Source organism: Microtus pennsylvanicus, chromosome 5 (assembly GCF_037038515.1).
Source record: "Microtus pennsylvanicus isolate mMicPen1 chromosome 5, mMicPen1.hap1, whole genome shotgun sequence".
Classification (NCBI taxonomy): domain Eukaryota; kingdom Metazoa; phylum Chordata; class Mammalia; order Rodentia; family Cricetidae; genus Microtus; species Microtus pennsylvanicus.
In genome coordinates, this window is record NC_134583.1 from 37,958,710 (window position 1) to 37,976,189 (window position 17,480).

A 17,480-nucleotide genomic window follows, 5' to 3' on the forward strand; every position below is an offset into this window, starting at 1 on the left:
TAAGAAAAACAAAATATCCATTAATTATTTGGGTAAGTCGTTATAAGTAGTATAAAAAGAACAGAGAAATGACATTAGTATTATATGTATCTGATAGTTGCAGAACATGACCTTGTTAATGAAACAGTTATTAAAAGATGAAAGGTCAAACAAAAATAAAATACAGTTGAAATTCTTTTCCATACCTTTTTTTTATAGGATCAATATGTGTGGCTAAAGATTTTGGTTTGGCACAGAAAATGAAAATTCTTACTTTTAGGAAGAGAAAAATAACATGTACTAAAGATACACTGAAATCTGTATTGCTTTAATTTATTCATTTGTAATAATAGGGGCTGCAGTGTATCAGCCACTAGTGGCATGTGGAGCAATAGAGACAATATCCTTCCTTATGAAGACTGCATACATGCTGCAGAAATCTAATGGAATTAGACAAAAGGAAACGATTAAACATTTAGTGAGCGAGAAAAGATGATAAGTGATGTCAGAAATAAAACTCAGTGGATAGCAGAGAAAATATGAAGTGGTAGAAGAGCAGGAAAAACACAGATAAAGGTATCCACATAACAGCAGAAGTTTATGAACACATCTAAAAAAATGGACACACAGGTTGTCATTAATGAGCATAAATAACCAGAAGTTTCATCACGTATTCAGTTTCAGTCTCTCAACCAGAAGGCCCATAAGACAGGCTTATCATCGAAATGTCAAAAAGGATAAACTCAGATAAGTCTCATTTGGAAACATTAACCACTGTTAAAAGAGGCATCTTTTAATCCTCGTCATAGTGGAGAGTCACCTTAGCAGAGCACAGGCATGGCCTAGGTTAGAGAACTGTAGCAGAGAACTGAAGACACCAATTTACTTGGTACCTCTTCTCTTTAAAAATCTAAAAAAAAAAAAATTATTTATTTCTTCCTTGATCCAGGTGTGTTTCAGTAGTTGACTGTTCAGTTTCCATGAGTTTGTAGGCTTTCTGGGGGTAGCCTTGTTGTTGAATTCTAACTTTAATCCATGGTGATCTGATAAGACACAAGAGGTTATGAATAATTTTTTGTAACTGTGGAAGTTTACTTTGTTACCGAGTATGTGGTGTATGTGGTCAATTTTTGAGCTGCAGAGAAGAAGGTATATTCTTTCCTATTTGGGTGGAATGTTCTATAGATGTCTGTTAAGTCCATTTGATTCATTACCTCCATTAATTCTCTTATTTTTCTGTTAGGTTTCTGTCTGATTGACCTGTCCATTGGTGAGAGAGGAGTGTTGAAGTCTCCTACTATTAGTGTGTGTGGTTTGATGGCAGCCTTGAGTTTTAGTAATGTTTCTTTTGTGTACGTGGGTGCTTTTATATTAGGGGCATAGATATTCAGGATTGAAACTACATCCTGATGAATTGTTCCTGTTATGAGTATAAAATGTCGCTCTCCATCTCTTCTGAGTGATTTAAGTTTGAAGTCAACTTTGTTAGAAATTAGTATGGCCACACCTGTAGGGATAAGTCCCGCCCCTTGGGTGGCGTGTTCGCCTTGGGCTAATGTTTGCCTATAAATTTGGTGAGCATGCTCCCAGCCGTCCCTTCTGCTTTCCTGGTCTCCGCGGGAATGGTGGTTCTGTAAGTCTATTTTGCCATTAAAGCTGTATATGTATAAATAAATAAATATTTACAATCTGTCTGTATTCATTTACACTGTTATATTTTGGCGCCCAACCTGGGGCTATTTTGCCCCAGAATCAAGAGGGTAGCCCGCTAGATAACACAGCACCCTCCTGGGTGCTGTTTTTTAGTTCGTAACTCGGGCCCAAGTGCCAAGTCCGAGACACACTTGGCCACACAGGCCCATTCTGCCCGGCCTGCTCACCAGAGCAATTAACCCCTCCCGGCCTGCCTTGGCTAAGTTTGGAGCAGAACCCCACTGCCTGAATTAGCAGAAACTCAAGTACCTGCGGTATTGCAACAAAAGCTGCCACAGCGGCAGATTTGGTCTGATACAAAGTGACTTGGCCAGGCGGTGGTGGCGCATGCCTTTGATACCAGCACTTGGGAGGCAGAGGCAGGCAGATCTCTGTGAGTTCAAGGCTGGCCAGGTGGTGGTAGAGAACGCCTTTAATCCCAGGACTTGGGAGGCAGAGACAGGCAGATCTCTGTGAGTTCGAGGCCAGCCTGGACTACAAGAGCGAATTCTAGGACAGGCTCCAAAAACACAGAGACCACCACTGGCAGGAACCGATCATTGCAGGTAAAAAATTTTTCTTTTATAAATAGAATGTCTGAACACGTTACTGTTCAAGAATTTAACGGTTTTTTTTTAATTGTACCATGTGGGAGATTTTACAAGAGGTGTCTATCACCCCACATCTATGGATCCTTCTGGGATTCATAGTTTTCATTGGCACTAAATGGTTTGATAATAGAAATATGATAAAGTCTTTACAAGACGAATCCAGGATTCTTAAGGCAGAGATTGAATGCTTAAAAAAAATTGAGAATGACAACAATCTTCTCAAGAATCAGTTTGAAGTTCGCCAGGCTGATTTTAAGGAGAAATTCATTACTATGGAAGAGGGAACAGCTGACTTGGATCGTAAGCTTCTCTCCGTTTCTGTAGGAACTGAAACATTAGTGGGTGGTATTAAGGAGAAATTCATTACTATGAAAGAGGGAACAGCTGATTTGCATTGTAAGCTTCAGTCCCTTTCTGTAGGAAATGAAACATTAACTGAGAGAATCAAAACTGCTGAATGTGATAATCGAATTTTGTCTAAAGCTTATGACAGATTGGCAGAAAGATTGTCAATATAAGAAAGCATGGTTTATGCCATAAAAATTATGTCCAAAGATGAGATGTTATCTCTAACGGACAAACTTCATACTTTAGAATCCTCAATGAAGGCTTTGGAACATAATTCTGGACAGGAGATTCAGACATTGGAGAAGGCAGTGGTGAATAGAATTGAAAAGATTGAGGAATTTCTAAATTCTGATGAAGAAGAGCAAAGGGTAGAAAGGCAAATTTTAACTACATCTGTGGGTAAATCTCTCTGGGACAATTTCCACAAAGCTCTACCTACAGCTCTACCTGCCTTTCCAGTAATAACAACAGAGAAGGTGATTGGTTCCAAGAACCCTAGGGTCATCAAAGAGGATACATGGGAGCCTGTCTGTATGAATGATCTCAAGGAAATTAAACAGGCTGTCATGACTTTTGGGATGCAAACCTCTTTTGTTAAAGAGATGCTAAGAACTTGGGCCACGACAAGCAGAGCAAACCCCTCGGACTGGCTCCAGCTGAGCTCTGCGGTACTTGAAATTGGACAGCAATTGAAATGGAAATGCTTATTCAGGCAAGAGTCTAGACTCTTAGAACAGCAGGAAAAAGCGAAGGGAATTGACATTTCCCTAGATAAAATTCTAGGTGAAGGGCTCTTTTCCGACCCTCAGGAACAAGCTAGTTTGGATGAAAACACCCTCTCCATGTGTACTACAGCAGCCTTAAGGGCTTGGGACAGGGTACAAGACCCAGGACAGAGAATGGAATCATTTGTCAGAGTTAAACAGGGTCAGAGAGAACCCTTTAGTGACTTTTTGCAAAGATTAACTAAGGATGTACAAATAGGGATATCTGACCCAGAAGCAAGACGTATAATGATTGAGTCTTTGGCTTATGAAAATGCAAATGTGGAATGCAAAAGGATTTTGGGCCCTTTAAAGCTCAGATCAGCGCCCTTGGAAGAATGGGTCTTGCATACACTCAATGTTGATACATTTGATTATGGCACTGAAGCATTGGTAGAAGAAGCAATTTCCAATGGTAAAAGGAGACACCAGAATACCAAATGTTTTAATTGTGGCAAAATGGGTCATATTAAAAGGAATTGTAGACAACGGATTTTCAGAAATAATAATAATAATAATAATAATAATAATAATAATAATAATAATAATGCATCTTCTTGAAATAACAGGAATAGGAGGACTCAGTCTTCAGGTATATGTAGAAGATGTGGAAAAGGCAGACATTGGACGAATGAATGCAGGTCTACAAGAGATAGACAAGGCAAACTGATACAGATGGGAAACGTGAGAGGGGGGGCCTCACAGGCCCCCATGGAAAACATGGTTCAGTCATTTCCAGCTTCTGCAGAGAACGTGCCTTGTCAGGACAATTAGGAAGCCCCATGCCTACTGTTACAAGCAATAATGATCAGAAAGATAAGTTACGTGTGTTTTGGCAAACTTCTATAAATGATCAAAGACCTAAACTGAGAGTGTGTGTAAATGGCATTTTTATTACTGGCCTGCTGGACACAGGTGCTGATGTAAGTATCATTACCCCAGAATCTTGGCATCCGTATTGGCCTCTTCAGAATGTAAATGTTCAGCTCCTGGGAATTGGAACCCTATCTCGAGTAAGGCAGAGCACGAGATGGGTTGAATGTATACGGCCAGAGGGACAAATAGGAAATTTAAGGCCATATGTAGCCAATATCACAATGAATTTATGGGCTCGTGACCTATTACAACAATGGAATACCGAAATTAACATTCCTGCTACTTCTAGAGCCTATATTTCTGAGAATAATATTAAAAGATATTACAAACGGAGAAAACTGGCCATTCAGGCTGTACAAGAACAAGCAATTGATGTCCCTTCAGAGATACTAACAGCCTTGCCTCTAAAATGGTTACTGAGAAACCAATATGGACAAATCAATGGCCTTTAGCTGAGGAAAAGTTACAGCCCTTAGAACAGCTGGTACAAAAACAATTAGATGCTGGACATATAGAAGAATCTACCAGCCCTTGGAATTCTCCTGTATTTGTGGTTAAGAAAAAAATCAGGTAAATGGAGAATGGTGACAGATCTCAGGGCCACCAACAAGGTTATTCAACCTATGGGCCCTCTGCAATCTGGAATTCCTTTGCCCTCTTTATTACCAAAAGGATGACCTCTCATAGTTATTGATTTAAAGGATTGTTTTTTTCACTATACCTTTGCAATAAGAAGATAGAGAAAAATTTACCTTCACAGTGCCTACTTATAGCATTTCTCAACCTTCGAGGAGGTAACACTGGACTGTCCTCCCCCAATGTATATTAAATAGCCTTCCCTGTGCCCATATTTTGTGAACCAACCATCACAAATAATATGCAAGAAATTTCCCAAATCAATAGTATACCATTACATGGACGACATTTTGTTATCCGATTCAAACATGGATACCTTGAACAGACTGTTTGAAGAAATAAAGATACTTTTACCTAAATGGGGATTGCAAATCGCTCCTGAAAAGATTCAGAAGAAAGATTCTGTTAATTATTTAGGTTATAAAATAGGTTTGCAAAAAATTAAGACACAAAAAGCACAAATTAGGAGAGATCACCTACGGACTCTTAATGACTTTCAAAGACTGTTAGGAGACATTTCCAATCTACGACCAGCTATTGAAATAACACCTGATCTAATAATTCATTTGAACAAAACCTTGTATGGTGATAAAGTTTTAAACAGTCCCAGAGAATTAACAGCTGAAGCAGAAAAGGAACTTACAATGATTGAGGAAAAATTACAACAGGCACATGTGGACAGGGTGAATCCAGAGCTCGATTGTATTCTCGTCATACTGCCATCAAAATTTTCTCCTACAGGAATTTTAATGTAGAGAGATGATATTATCTTGGAATGGATCTTTTTACCACATAAACCAAGTAAGAAACTGAAAACTTATGTGGAAAAAGTCTCTGAGTTAATTATAAAAGGCAAGCTGAGACTTCGTCAACTAGCAGGCATAGACCCAGCAGAAATTATAGTGCCTTTCACTGTTGATGAACTAAAGAAATTATGGGAAGATAATGAACCATGGCAAAGAGCTTGTGCTAATTTTTTGGGAGACATTAATAACAACTATCCAAAAAGCAAGAGGCTTAACTTGATAAAGAGAACTTATTAGATTCTTCCTCGAATCGTCCGTGATGCTCCAAAAACTGGAGCCCATACATTCTATACTGATGCCAATAAATCAGGGAAGGCAGGTTACAAATCAGAAGACTTGGGTAAGGTGGAACAAAGTCCTTATAATTCTGTCCAGAAGGTGAAATTATATGCTATTCTTACGGTGCTAAGGGATTTTAAAGAACCTATTAATATAATCACTGCTTCACAATATGCAGAGTTATTTTACATATTGAAACTGCTGAATTTATATCTGATGATACTGAACTAACCTCATTGTTTCTCCAGGTTCAAGATTTGATCAGGAACAGGCTTTGCCCTATGTACAGAACACACATCCGATCCCATACTGGTCTGCCAGGTCCTCTAGCACAAGGTAATGCAGAAATTGATAAATTATTGATTGGTAGTGTGCTACATGCCTCTGAATTTCATAAAAAAAACATCATGTTAATAGCAAAGGTTTGAAGAAAGAGGTTTCAATTACATGGCCACAAGCTAAGGAGATTGTAAAGAAATGCCTACTTGCTCTTTCTATAACCAAACACTACTGCCTGCAGGGGCTAATCCAAAGGGCACCCAAAGGAATGAAATCTGGCAGATGGATGTGTTCCACTTTGCAGAATTTGGCAAATTAAAATATGTTCATCACACCATTGACACTTATTCAGGCTTTCAGTGGGCAACTGCTTTAAGTTCAGAAAAAGCTGATTCAGTAATCACTCATTTATTAGAAGTCATGGCTATCATGGGTATACCTACACAAATAGAGAGAGATAATGGTCCTGCTTATGTCTTTTGGAAAATGAAACGGTTCTCTGATTATTACAATATCAAGCATGTTACAGGTATACCATACAATCCTACTGGTCAAGCAGTCATAGAAAGATCAAATCGAACTATAAAGCATATGTTGAACAAACAGAAAGGGGTGGAAAACACTGCCAGAAATAGGTTACATAATGCTTTGTTAACCTTGAATTTTTTCAACACTTATGAGAAGGGAACAACAGCTGCAGAAAGACATTGGATAATGGAAAAGTCTACTAAACTAAATCAACCAGTTTATTTCAAGGATGTGCTGACATCACAATGGAAGCCAGGAGATGTGTTGCGTTGGGGAAGGGGTTTTGCAACTTATCTCCACAGGTGAGGAAAAATTGTGGATACCATCAAAATTAATAAAGGTTCGGTTTCAAGAAGAGAAGCCACTTGGAAAAGATAAATAATAATTCTTTCATAAGAAAGGCGAGCATACTGATTGTAAGAAATACAAATAGGTTGGAGGCAGGGTTCTTTTCTTATCTCCCCAGGAAAATACTCATCTTCAAAGAAATTAAGGGACCCTGAATATTTAATTACTGATGGATGGACACATTTTGTAAGTATCAATTTATATATATATATATATATATATATATATATATATATATATATATAGTCTTATTAAACTTTCTTTATAAATATGTAGAGCTGGTTTTGAAGTTGGACTCTGGCTCAGTCCCTCTCCAATTCCAAGCCTGTTAGTAAGAGAAAAAACCCAGAGTTTCTGGAGTTTCTGTCTCATGTCAAGAGCCATGATATGGGACAGAAAGAAATATGAGTTGATTAATGTCTAAATTTTTCACAATGAACAATGAGTTTTTCCTGAAGTGACATTTGAAGTTTCCAGGAAGAAGATGGGGCCCCACAACAACAACTCTACCTGGTTGATATGACGTCATGATACTGATAGTGCTACTACAAGACCTGTTTTGGGTACCAGCTACACAAGATGATCCCAACTTGGTTAGCTGAGATGGTGCACATCTTGTACAACATTCTGGCCAGACCTCCACAAAATACTCAGAGACTATTTGCAATTTTAAAAGACATTGATCTTGAAATTTAACCATCATTTTACTTTCACAGGATCCCCCAGAAAGAATGTCGCCCCAATGACATCTGGGAGTAATTCTAGAGGACGATGTCCCCTCTCCCAGTAAAGTTTACCCCTAAGTTTAGGGACATCATTTAGGTGTTGGGAGGTTGGGGGAGGAATTTTATAAGCTCAGGGATCATTTTGGAAAAAAAAAGAGGGAATGATGGGATAATAGATTTATAATTGTTAGTTGCTGCTTTTAGACAAATATATTGGTATTGATTCTTCTATATTGAAACAAAGTTAAATTATATTGACTATTGTATGCATGCATGTTTCTATCTCGTTTTAAAACATTTTTTATGTATTGACATATATTGTATTGATAAATATATATTGTATATATTTACCATATTGCAGTGTACATTTCTACCTCTGATTAAGATACTTATATAATGTTTGTGTATTGATACATATTTACCAAATTGCAATGTATATTTGTACACTGTTTATATTTGGAGGTCATTATCCTCATTTGTTACACAGTTGTTTATTGTCTTACTCTTTAAGTTAGATAGATATTGAGAATTATATAGATAAATAGTCATCTAAGTTTGTCATTTATAGTTAGACTAATCAGGTTCTCTAGATATATAGAGATTATACTCAATATAGACAGATAATCTTCGACCTCTTCAAAGAGCTGTAGAAAATGGCCTTTAATCTAACTCAGAGTTTCGTGATAGTGAGACACAGTTGCTCCTGGCAACACTGCTCTATTCCCGAGAGAATGTTGAGCACCAAAGACAGACCACCTGGAGCCTTTCTATTTGGGAGAACTGGCCTTTGGGCAAAGAAATGCCCATACCTCAACCACTGACAGAGATACAGAGCGTGCATCAATGGATAAAACAGGACTGTCATATCCTGCCAAGACAGGGTAAGATAGTTTTGAAAAGTTCCTTGCCTTTAATAATGGTATGTCAGTTATGTTAGGCCTTAGCCAAAATTGGTTGACTCAACATTGCAAACGAGACTTTGGGTGATTGCCCAGGTAGTCAGTTGTCTCTGTCAATTGTTGCACATTTTGGATATATCTCGTTTTTTGAGTAGTGTTTATTCCCTTCTCAGATCTTTAACGGAGTTGAAGATTATATAATTGTAGTTACTCTTTACATTATCCAGACTCCTTGAGATAGAATGTTTACCAAAACTTCTGTTCTCAATATTGTTTGTTATATTTATTATTTGTTGTTATTGTATATACTTGTATTTGGTTTGGTTCTGTCTTACTTAGACAAAAAGGGGAGATGTAGGGATAAGTCCCGCCCCTTGGGGGGGCGTGTTCGCCGCGGGCTAATGTTTGCCTATAAATTTGGCAAGCGTGCTCCCAGCAGTCCTTTCTCCTTTGCTGGTCTCCTCAGGAACGGTGGTTCTGTAAGTCTATTTTGCCATTAAAGCTGTATATATATTTTTACAATCTGTCTCCATTCGCTTACGCTGTTACACACACCTGCTTGTTTCTTAGGTCCATTTGCTTGATAAACCTTTTCCCATCCCTTTACTCTGAGTAGGTGCCTGTCTTTGTGGTTAAGGTGTTTTTCTTGTAAACAGCAGAATGTTGGATCCTGTTTTCATATCCAATCTCTTAGCCTGTGCCTTTTTATAGGTGAGTTGAGTCCACTGAAATTAAGTGATATTAATGACCAGTGGTTGTTAACTCCCATCACGTTTTTAGTAGTAGAGGTGGTGTGTTTTCCTTCTTTGAGTTGTGCTGGTGAAGGGACTCTAGATGTCTGAGTTATTGTGGTTATTGTTGGACTCCTTGGTTAGTGATTTTCCTTCTATTACTTTCTGTAAGGCTGGATTTGTGGCTATGTATTATTTAAATTTGTTTTTATCCTGGAAAATTTTGTTTTCTCCACTTATAGTGAACGAAAGCTTGGCTGGGTATCATAGTCTGGGCTTGTATCCATGGTCTCTTAGTTTCTGCAGTACATCTATCCAGGACCTTCTGGCTTTCACTGAGTGAGGTAACCCAGACCCAAAAAGATGAACATGGGATGTACTCACTCATAATTGCTTTCTAGCCATAAAAAAGAGTCACTGAGTCTACAATTGGTGAACCTAAAGAAGCTAAATAAAAAGGGGAACCCAAGAAAAAACATATAGTTATCCTCTTGGCTATGGGAAGTAGACAAAATTGCCGGGGAGAAAATTGGGATCTTGGGGGTGGGGTGGGATGGGGGTAAGGGGAGATGGGGAGAGAAAAGGGAGAAGGGGAGGATGGGGGGAACTTGGGGAAACAGGATGATTGGGATAAAGGAAGGTTGGATAGGGGATCACAGAGGCAAAATTCTTAGTTAAGGGAGCCACCTTAGGGTTGGCAAGAGACTTGAACCTAGAGTGGCTCCTAGGAGCCCAAGATGATGTCCCCAGTTAGTTCCTTGGGCTGCTGAGGATAGGGAACCTGAAATGACCCTATTCTATAGCAATAATTACGAATATCTTGCATATCACCATAGAACCCTCATCTGGTGATGGATGGAGATAGAGACAGAGACCCACACTGGAGCACTGGACTGAGCTCCCAAGGTCCCAATGAGGAGCGGAAGGAGGGAAAGCATGAATGAGGAGGTCAGGACCACGAGGGGTGCATCCACCCACTGAGACAGTAGGGCTGATCTATTGGGAGCTCACCTAGGCTAGCTGGACTATAACTGAAAAAGCATGGGATAAAACCGGACTCTCTGAACATGGCGAGCAATGAGGGCCAATGAGAAGCCAAGGACAATGGCTCCGGGTTTTGATCCTACTTAATGTGCTGGCTTTGTGGGAGCCTGGCCAGTTTGGATGCTCACCTTCCTAGACATGGACGGAGGCGGGAGGACCTTGGACCTTCCACAGGGCAGGGAACACTGACTGCTCTTTGGACTGGAGAGGGAGGGGAAGAGAAGTGAGGAGAGGGGAAGAAGGGTAGGAGGAGGGGGAGGGAAATGGGAGGCTGGTAGGAGGCAGAAACTTTTTTTTTCCTTTTCTCAATAAAAAAGAAAAAAATCTAAAAAATTGAGGTTATACTTTACTATAACATTTCTCCCTGTTATATCCCCACTGCTGAAGGCGTTAGTCATCCCACCCCTGTTTGGAGTGATGATTAATAGAATAGTTATATATTTAAAGGGGAAAACTTACAGATCACCATCCCAGACCACAGACCTCTGTGCAATCAGGAAAAGAGCCTAGTTGCCAGAAACAAGAGAGCAAGCTGAGGGCAGTTGCTGCTTTTTTAAAAAGAGAGAGGCCACGCTCCAATGGCAGCTCTTGTTTTTCATTAATTGCTATTGTACACACTGCATATATGCTTATATATTCCTAAATATAACCTGTTAATTCTGTATATTGCTACCTGTATGCATGTTTTCAGGACTGAAAATTTGTCACTGGATACCCAATTAGTGTGCTTTTCCGTATGAATTTTACCTCTCTTGTTTTTAATATTCCTCAATAGTCTTTAGTTCTTTGTGTAGGCTGGAAGACTTGTAAGCTAGAGGACATTGCAGAAAGTTCATGGCTGGCATCTTTTTCATTTCACATTTGGGAATTCACATTGGTATAACTTCTGATATTACTAGAAGACAATCTCATAGCAAACACTCTAATCCTTTCACTCTTCAATCTTTTCACTCCCACTTCGTTTTTATTTAATTGTGATAAAGTTTTTATTTTTTTAATTAATTAATTTATTTAAGGATTTCTGCCTCTTTCCTGCCACCACCTCCCATTTCCCTCTCCCTCCCCCTATCAAGTCCCCCTCCCTCATCAGGTCGAAGAGCAATCAGGGTTCCCTGACCTGTGGGAAGCCCAAGGACTGCCCACCTCTATCCAGGTCTAGTAAGGTGAGCATCCAAACTGCCTAGGCTCCCCCAAAGCTAGTACGTGCAGTAGGATCAAAAACCCACTGCCATTGTTCTTTAGTTCTCAGTAGTCCTCATTGTCCGCTATGTTCAGCGAGTCCGGTTTTATCCCATGCTTTTTCAGACCCAGGCCAGCTGGCCTTGGTGAGTTCCCCATAGAACATCCCCATTGTCTCAGTGTGTGGGTGTACCCCTCGTGGTCCTGAGTTCCTTGCTCGTGCTCCCTCTCCTTCTGCTCCTGATTTGGACCTTGAGATTTCAGTCCGGTGCTCCAATGTGGGTCTCTGTCTCTGTCTCCTTTCATCGCCTGATGAAGGTTAATATTCAGGAGGATGACTATATGTTTGTCTTTGGATTCACCTTCTTATTTAGCTTCTCTAGGAACGTAAATTATAAGCTCAATGTCCTTTATCTATTGCTAGAAACCAAATATGAGTGAGTACATCCCATGTTTCTCTTTTTGGGTCTGGCTTACCTCACTCAGGATAGTGTTTTCTATTTCCATCCACTTGTATGCAAAATTCAAGAAGTCCTTGTTTTTACTGCTGAGTAATAATCTGATATATATATATATATATATATATATATATATATATATATATATTTTCCATACTTTCTTCATCCATTCTTCCATTGAAGGGCATCTAGGTTGTTTCCAGGTTCTGGCTATTACAAACAATGCTGCTATGAACATAGTTGAGCATATAGTTTTGTTGTATATTTTGTTTTGTTGTTGTTTTTCAAGAAAGGTTTTCTCTATAGCTTTTGGAGCCTGTGCTGGAACTCGCTCTTGTAGACCAAGCTGGCCTCTAACTCACAGAGGTCTACCTGCCTCTCCCTCCAGTTCAAAGAATCATCATCATTTATTATTGAGTTTAAAGCAGAAGAGTGTATATGAGTGTTGTCTCGATTTAAAAATGTTTTAGGTAGTGCTGAAGAATGTAGAAGGAAACCATAGTTCTATATCTGATGGTCCGTGACCTGTTAGAGTTTGCTTACATTTCATAAGAAGTTCTAATGTATACTTCTCAATTTGTTTCACATGTGCTGACACATACTACCCAATCTAACTTATTCTCAAGCAGTATATTCAGATGAATATATATGTACACTATGTATGTATGTATGTATATTGGCAAGGGTGATAAAATACAAACTAATTCTTTTCCAGAATATGTATCTATATTATACATTTTACTATATATATTATATATACTTATATAAATGCATATTTGGGAAATGGATTGTTCTTAAGTATCTTTGTCTCATGTTTAGACTCTCTCCCTCTACACACACACACACACACACACATATATATACATATACATATGTATATGTATATATATGTGTGTGTATGCCCATACATATATTTAAGAAAAAATATGTATATATTTATAGAAATATACAGAAGGGCGAGTCTAAACATATTATGATCAATGTTCCTTTTCTAAAGAAAAAGTATATAGTGAGATGTAAGTAAATACAGTTCGGAATAGTAAAAGAATGGAGATGAAATCACTGGCTTGGAGATATCAATTTAATCAAATACCTTTTAATATTTGAAGGAGAGGGAGGCAGAAATGAAATTAACTCTGTTTTTTTTTTACAGGTGAGAAGCATTCATATTGTACATGAAGATTCGTGGGCTGTTAGGCCCACATAGGAAAGATGTGTATGTTTAGATGTGTGAAGTGATAGCATTTCTTGTGTTTTCCAGTCTATCCTGAATGGGAGAAGGACTCTGCAAACCCAGTCTGGATATTTTAGACTTTATCATCTCCAATATGTTTCTGACTATGGGAAGGTTATGATTATGTAGCTCTCTTAACTCATCAGAGTTCTTGCATGGTACAAATGCTCCTGAGGTCCCCCCATATCATTAAAAAAATCTCTTTCCTCAAGTGCAGGCTTCCTGTTTCAGCAGTGACCTTATGCATGACATTGGAAGGTGTTCAGCATGATGTGTGCTTTGAAAATAAACATTCAGATCTAGTAGTCACTGTTGGGCCAAAAAGGAGAATGTGTTAGTTCTAGTCTCTGTTTTTACACTTCTCTTTGAATCACTGGGTTTAATATTACCCTTTAGATTTCTAAATAAAAATTATTCTCCCTATCTAAACAAAGAAAGCACAGGTACATGTGAGGAGCTAGCTCTTCAAAGCAGTAGGGAGAAGACCATTCATGGCTATTGATTCTACTTTGTCAGCGCATTTATTAAACATCTCTTCCTCTCCCTCATGGGAAAAAAATGGATATATTTTTGTATGATATTTAATTGCTCTTCAGAAGAAAATTCACAAGACAATACTTTATATACTATTAATATAACATTAGATTAAACTTCAATTTTTATTAGGCAAGGATAAAGAAATTTATCAAACCAAAATGCCAATCCATTGCAAGCTACAGATAGGCCTTTTTGTTCTATTGTAACAGGCATTCCTGGTCTAATTTCGTATCACACTGTTTCCTCTATGAGCTTTGCTTTCCAGAAGTCTACAACATCACGAAGCTCTTTAAGAACTTAAATGCCTCCAACCAGCCTGTGTGGGTGTAAACCAACTAAGCTAATATTTTACTCCTGAAAATCTCATTGTATCTCATTTTTTATCCACTTATATATGGATGATGAGGATGAAATAGGCTCCTACCTCCTCATCTGTGTAAAGTAGTAAATCATGTTCAGGAACAAAAATTAGATTCTCATGGACTCCAGATATTGTATATATTTCTTCTTCTTTTGTAAAGTTTTATTATTCATTAATATCTCTTTGTTATTTGAAAATTAAAATTGTCATGAACCTAGCTTATTTTTTTTTGAGATAGAGATAGGGATGGAGGAAGGGAGAAAGAATTTGATAGGTAGTGAAGTGAAGAAGATCTTGAAGGGGAAAACATGATCAAAATACAAAATATATTATAGGAAATGATGAAAGAAAAAAAGATCTTAAAATTGAAAAAAATGGTGTCTTAAAACCTTCATGGACCTTAATCACTGTATTTACTATACAGAAAAAAACTGATCCTGGTCAAAGCCCTTATATTGAATAAATGTAATATTTTTTTTAATTTATTTATTTATTAAAGATTTCTGTCTCTTCCCTGCCACCGCCTCCCATTTCCCTCCCCCTCCCCCAATCAAGTCCCCCCTCCCTTGTCAGCCCAAAGAGCAATCAGTGTTCCCTGCCCTGTGGGAAGTCCATGGACCACCCACCTCCATCCAGGTCTAGTAAGGTGAGCATCCAATCTGCCTAGGCTCCCACAAAGCCAGTATGTGCAGTAGGATCAAAAACCCATTGCAATTGTTCTTGTTTTTATATAATTTTATTTAATACTTCAGTGAACACTAATAAAAAGTATCTGTTTGATGTATACTTAAGGAAAGTATTACCTTATAGAGGAAAATTGTAATGTGAAAATACATACATATATTAAAACAGGACAAAGAGATGTAATCAAGGTTAAGCTTTCACCTGAAGAATAAGTCAAAGCTTGTTATAAAATTGTTGTAATTCTGATAAACTTATAGTCAGAAGAAGTGCAAGGTCAGCCTGGTCTACAAAGGAAGTTCCAAGACTGCCAGAGCTACATAGAGGGACTCTGTCTTGAAAACAAACAAGCAAATAAACAACGACAGCAGAAAGTAGGCACATGGTATCTTGGGATCTTAATTTCTGAGTTTTAGTTAGTCTAATTGTTACTGTCTGGTGAACAGATTGCTACATGCTAAACTAGAACCACTGGTGCAACGAATTTATTTATGTGTTTGTAGTAAAGCTGTTGCAGGCACAGCAGCACAATTAGAATATACAGTTGAAACAAACTACAATTACAATTTTCAGGACATAGTGAAAAGTTATCCAGGGTATTCTGCCTATATTTGAGTTTATATGACATTGCTTCACATCAAAACAATCTATGTTGGACTTTTATTTTCTGTACATACTGTAGTCAGTTATTCTTTTTATTATTATTATTATTATTATTATTATTATTATTATTATTACTACAAATTTTCACCTCCTCCCCTCCTCCTATTTCCCTCCCCCTTCCACTATTCCCCCTCCCCCTCCCTCTGCAGTCCAAAGAGCAGTCAGGGTTCCCTGCCCTGTGGGAAGTCCAATGTCCTCCCCCCTCCATCCAGGTCTAGAAAGGTGAAGATCCCAACAGACTAGGTTCCCACAAAGCCAGTACATGCAGTAGAATCAAAACCCAGTGCCATTGTTCTTGGCTTCTCAGTCAGCCCTCCATGTCAGCCACGTTCATAGAGTTCTGTTTGATTACATGCTCCATCAGTCCCAGTCCAGCTGGCCTTGGTGAGTTCCCATTAGATCAGCCACACCATCACAGTGGGTGGGTACACCTCTTGCAGCCCTGACTTCCTTGCTCGTTGTCTCTCTCTCTTTCTGCTCCTCATTTGGACCTTGGGAGCTCAGTACAGTGCTTCAATGTGGGTCTGTAGTCAGTTATTCTAAAGAAATTGATTTTGTATTTGGCAAGTTCCAAGAAAGCTATGGTGACTGAATGTTGTGTAGAAATCACTTTCACCAAATAAAGACAGACATGGAGGATCCAATAGCCCTCAATTTGTGCTGGGTGTTATTTTCTAGAACAAAGCTCACTTCTGCAATATTTCTTTTTATTAATTGATTTTTATTGAGCTCTACATTTTTCTCTGCTCTGCTTCCCGTCTCTCACCTTCCCTTCAACCCTCCCCCAAGGTCCCCACAGTCCCAATTTATTCAGGGGATCTTATCTTTTTCTACTTCCCATGTAGATTAGATCTATATAAGTCTCTCTTGCTATCCTTATTGTTGTCTAAGTTCTCTGGGATTACTATTTGTAGGCTGGTTTTTTTTTTGTTTATGTTTAAAAACAACTTATGTGTGAGTAAATGTGATAACTGTCTTTCTGTGTCTGGGTTACCTCACTCAAAGTGATGTTTCATAGCTCCATCTATTTTCCTACAAAATTCAAGATGTCAGATATTTTTTTTTTTTGGTTTGGTTTTGTTTTGTTCTTTTTCCGTGTAGTACTCCATTGTATAAATGTACCACATTTTCCTCATCTATTCTTCAGTCGAGGGGTATTAAGGTTGTTTCCAAGTTTTGGCTATTACAAATAATGCTTCTATGAACATAGTTGAACATGTGTCCTTGTGACACGATTGAGCCTCCTTTGGAGATATACCCAAAAGTGGTATTACTAGGTCTTGAGGAAGGCCATTTCCTAATTTTCTGAGAAATCGCCACACTGACATCCAAAGGGGCTGTATCAGCTTGCGTTCCCACCAGCAATGCAGAAGTGTTCCCTTTTCCCCACAAACTCTCCAGCATAAATTGTCATCCGTGTTTTTGATCTTGGCCATTCTTACTGGTGTAAGATGAAATCTCAGAGTTGTTTTGATTTGCATTTTTCTGATATGATTGCTCTGAAATGATGTTGAACATGTCCTTATGTGTCTTTCAGCCATTTTAGATTCCTCTGGTGAGAATTCTTTGTTTAGGTCTGTACTCCAATTTTTTTATTGGACTATTTGTTCTTTTAGTGACCAGTTTCTTGCATTCTTTGCATATTTTGGAGATCAGACCTCTGTCTGATGTGGGGTTAGTAAAGATCTTTTCCTATTTTGTAGGCTGTCATTTTGTTTTGTTGACCATTTCCTTTGCTTTACAGAACTTTTCAGTTTCAGGAGGTCCCATTTATTAATTGTTTCTCTCAGTGTCTGTGCTGCTGGGATTATATTTAGGAAAT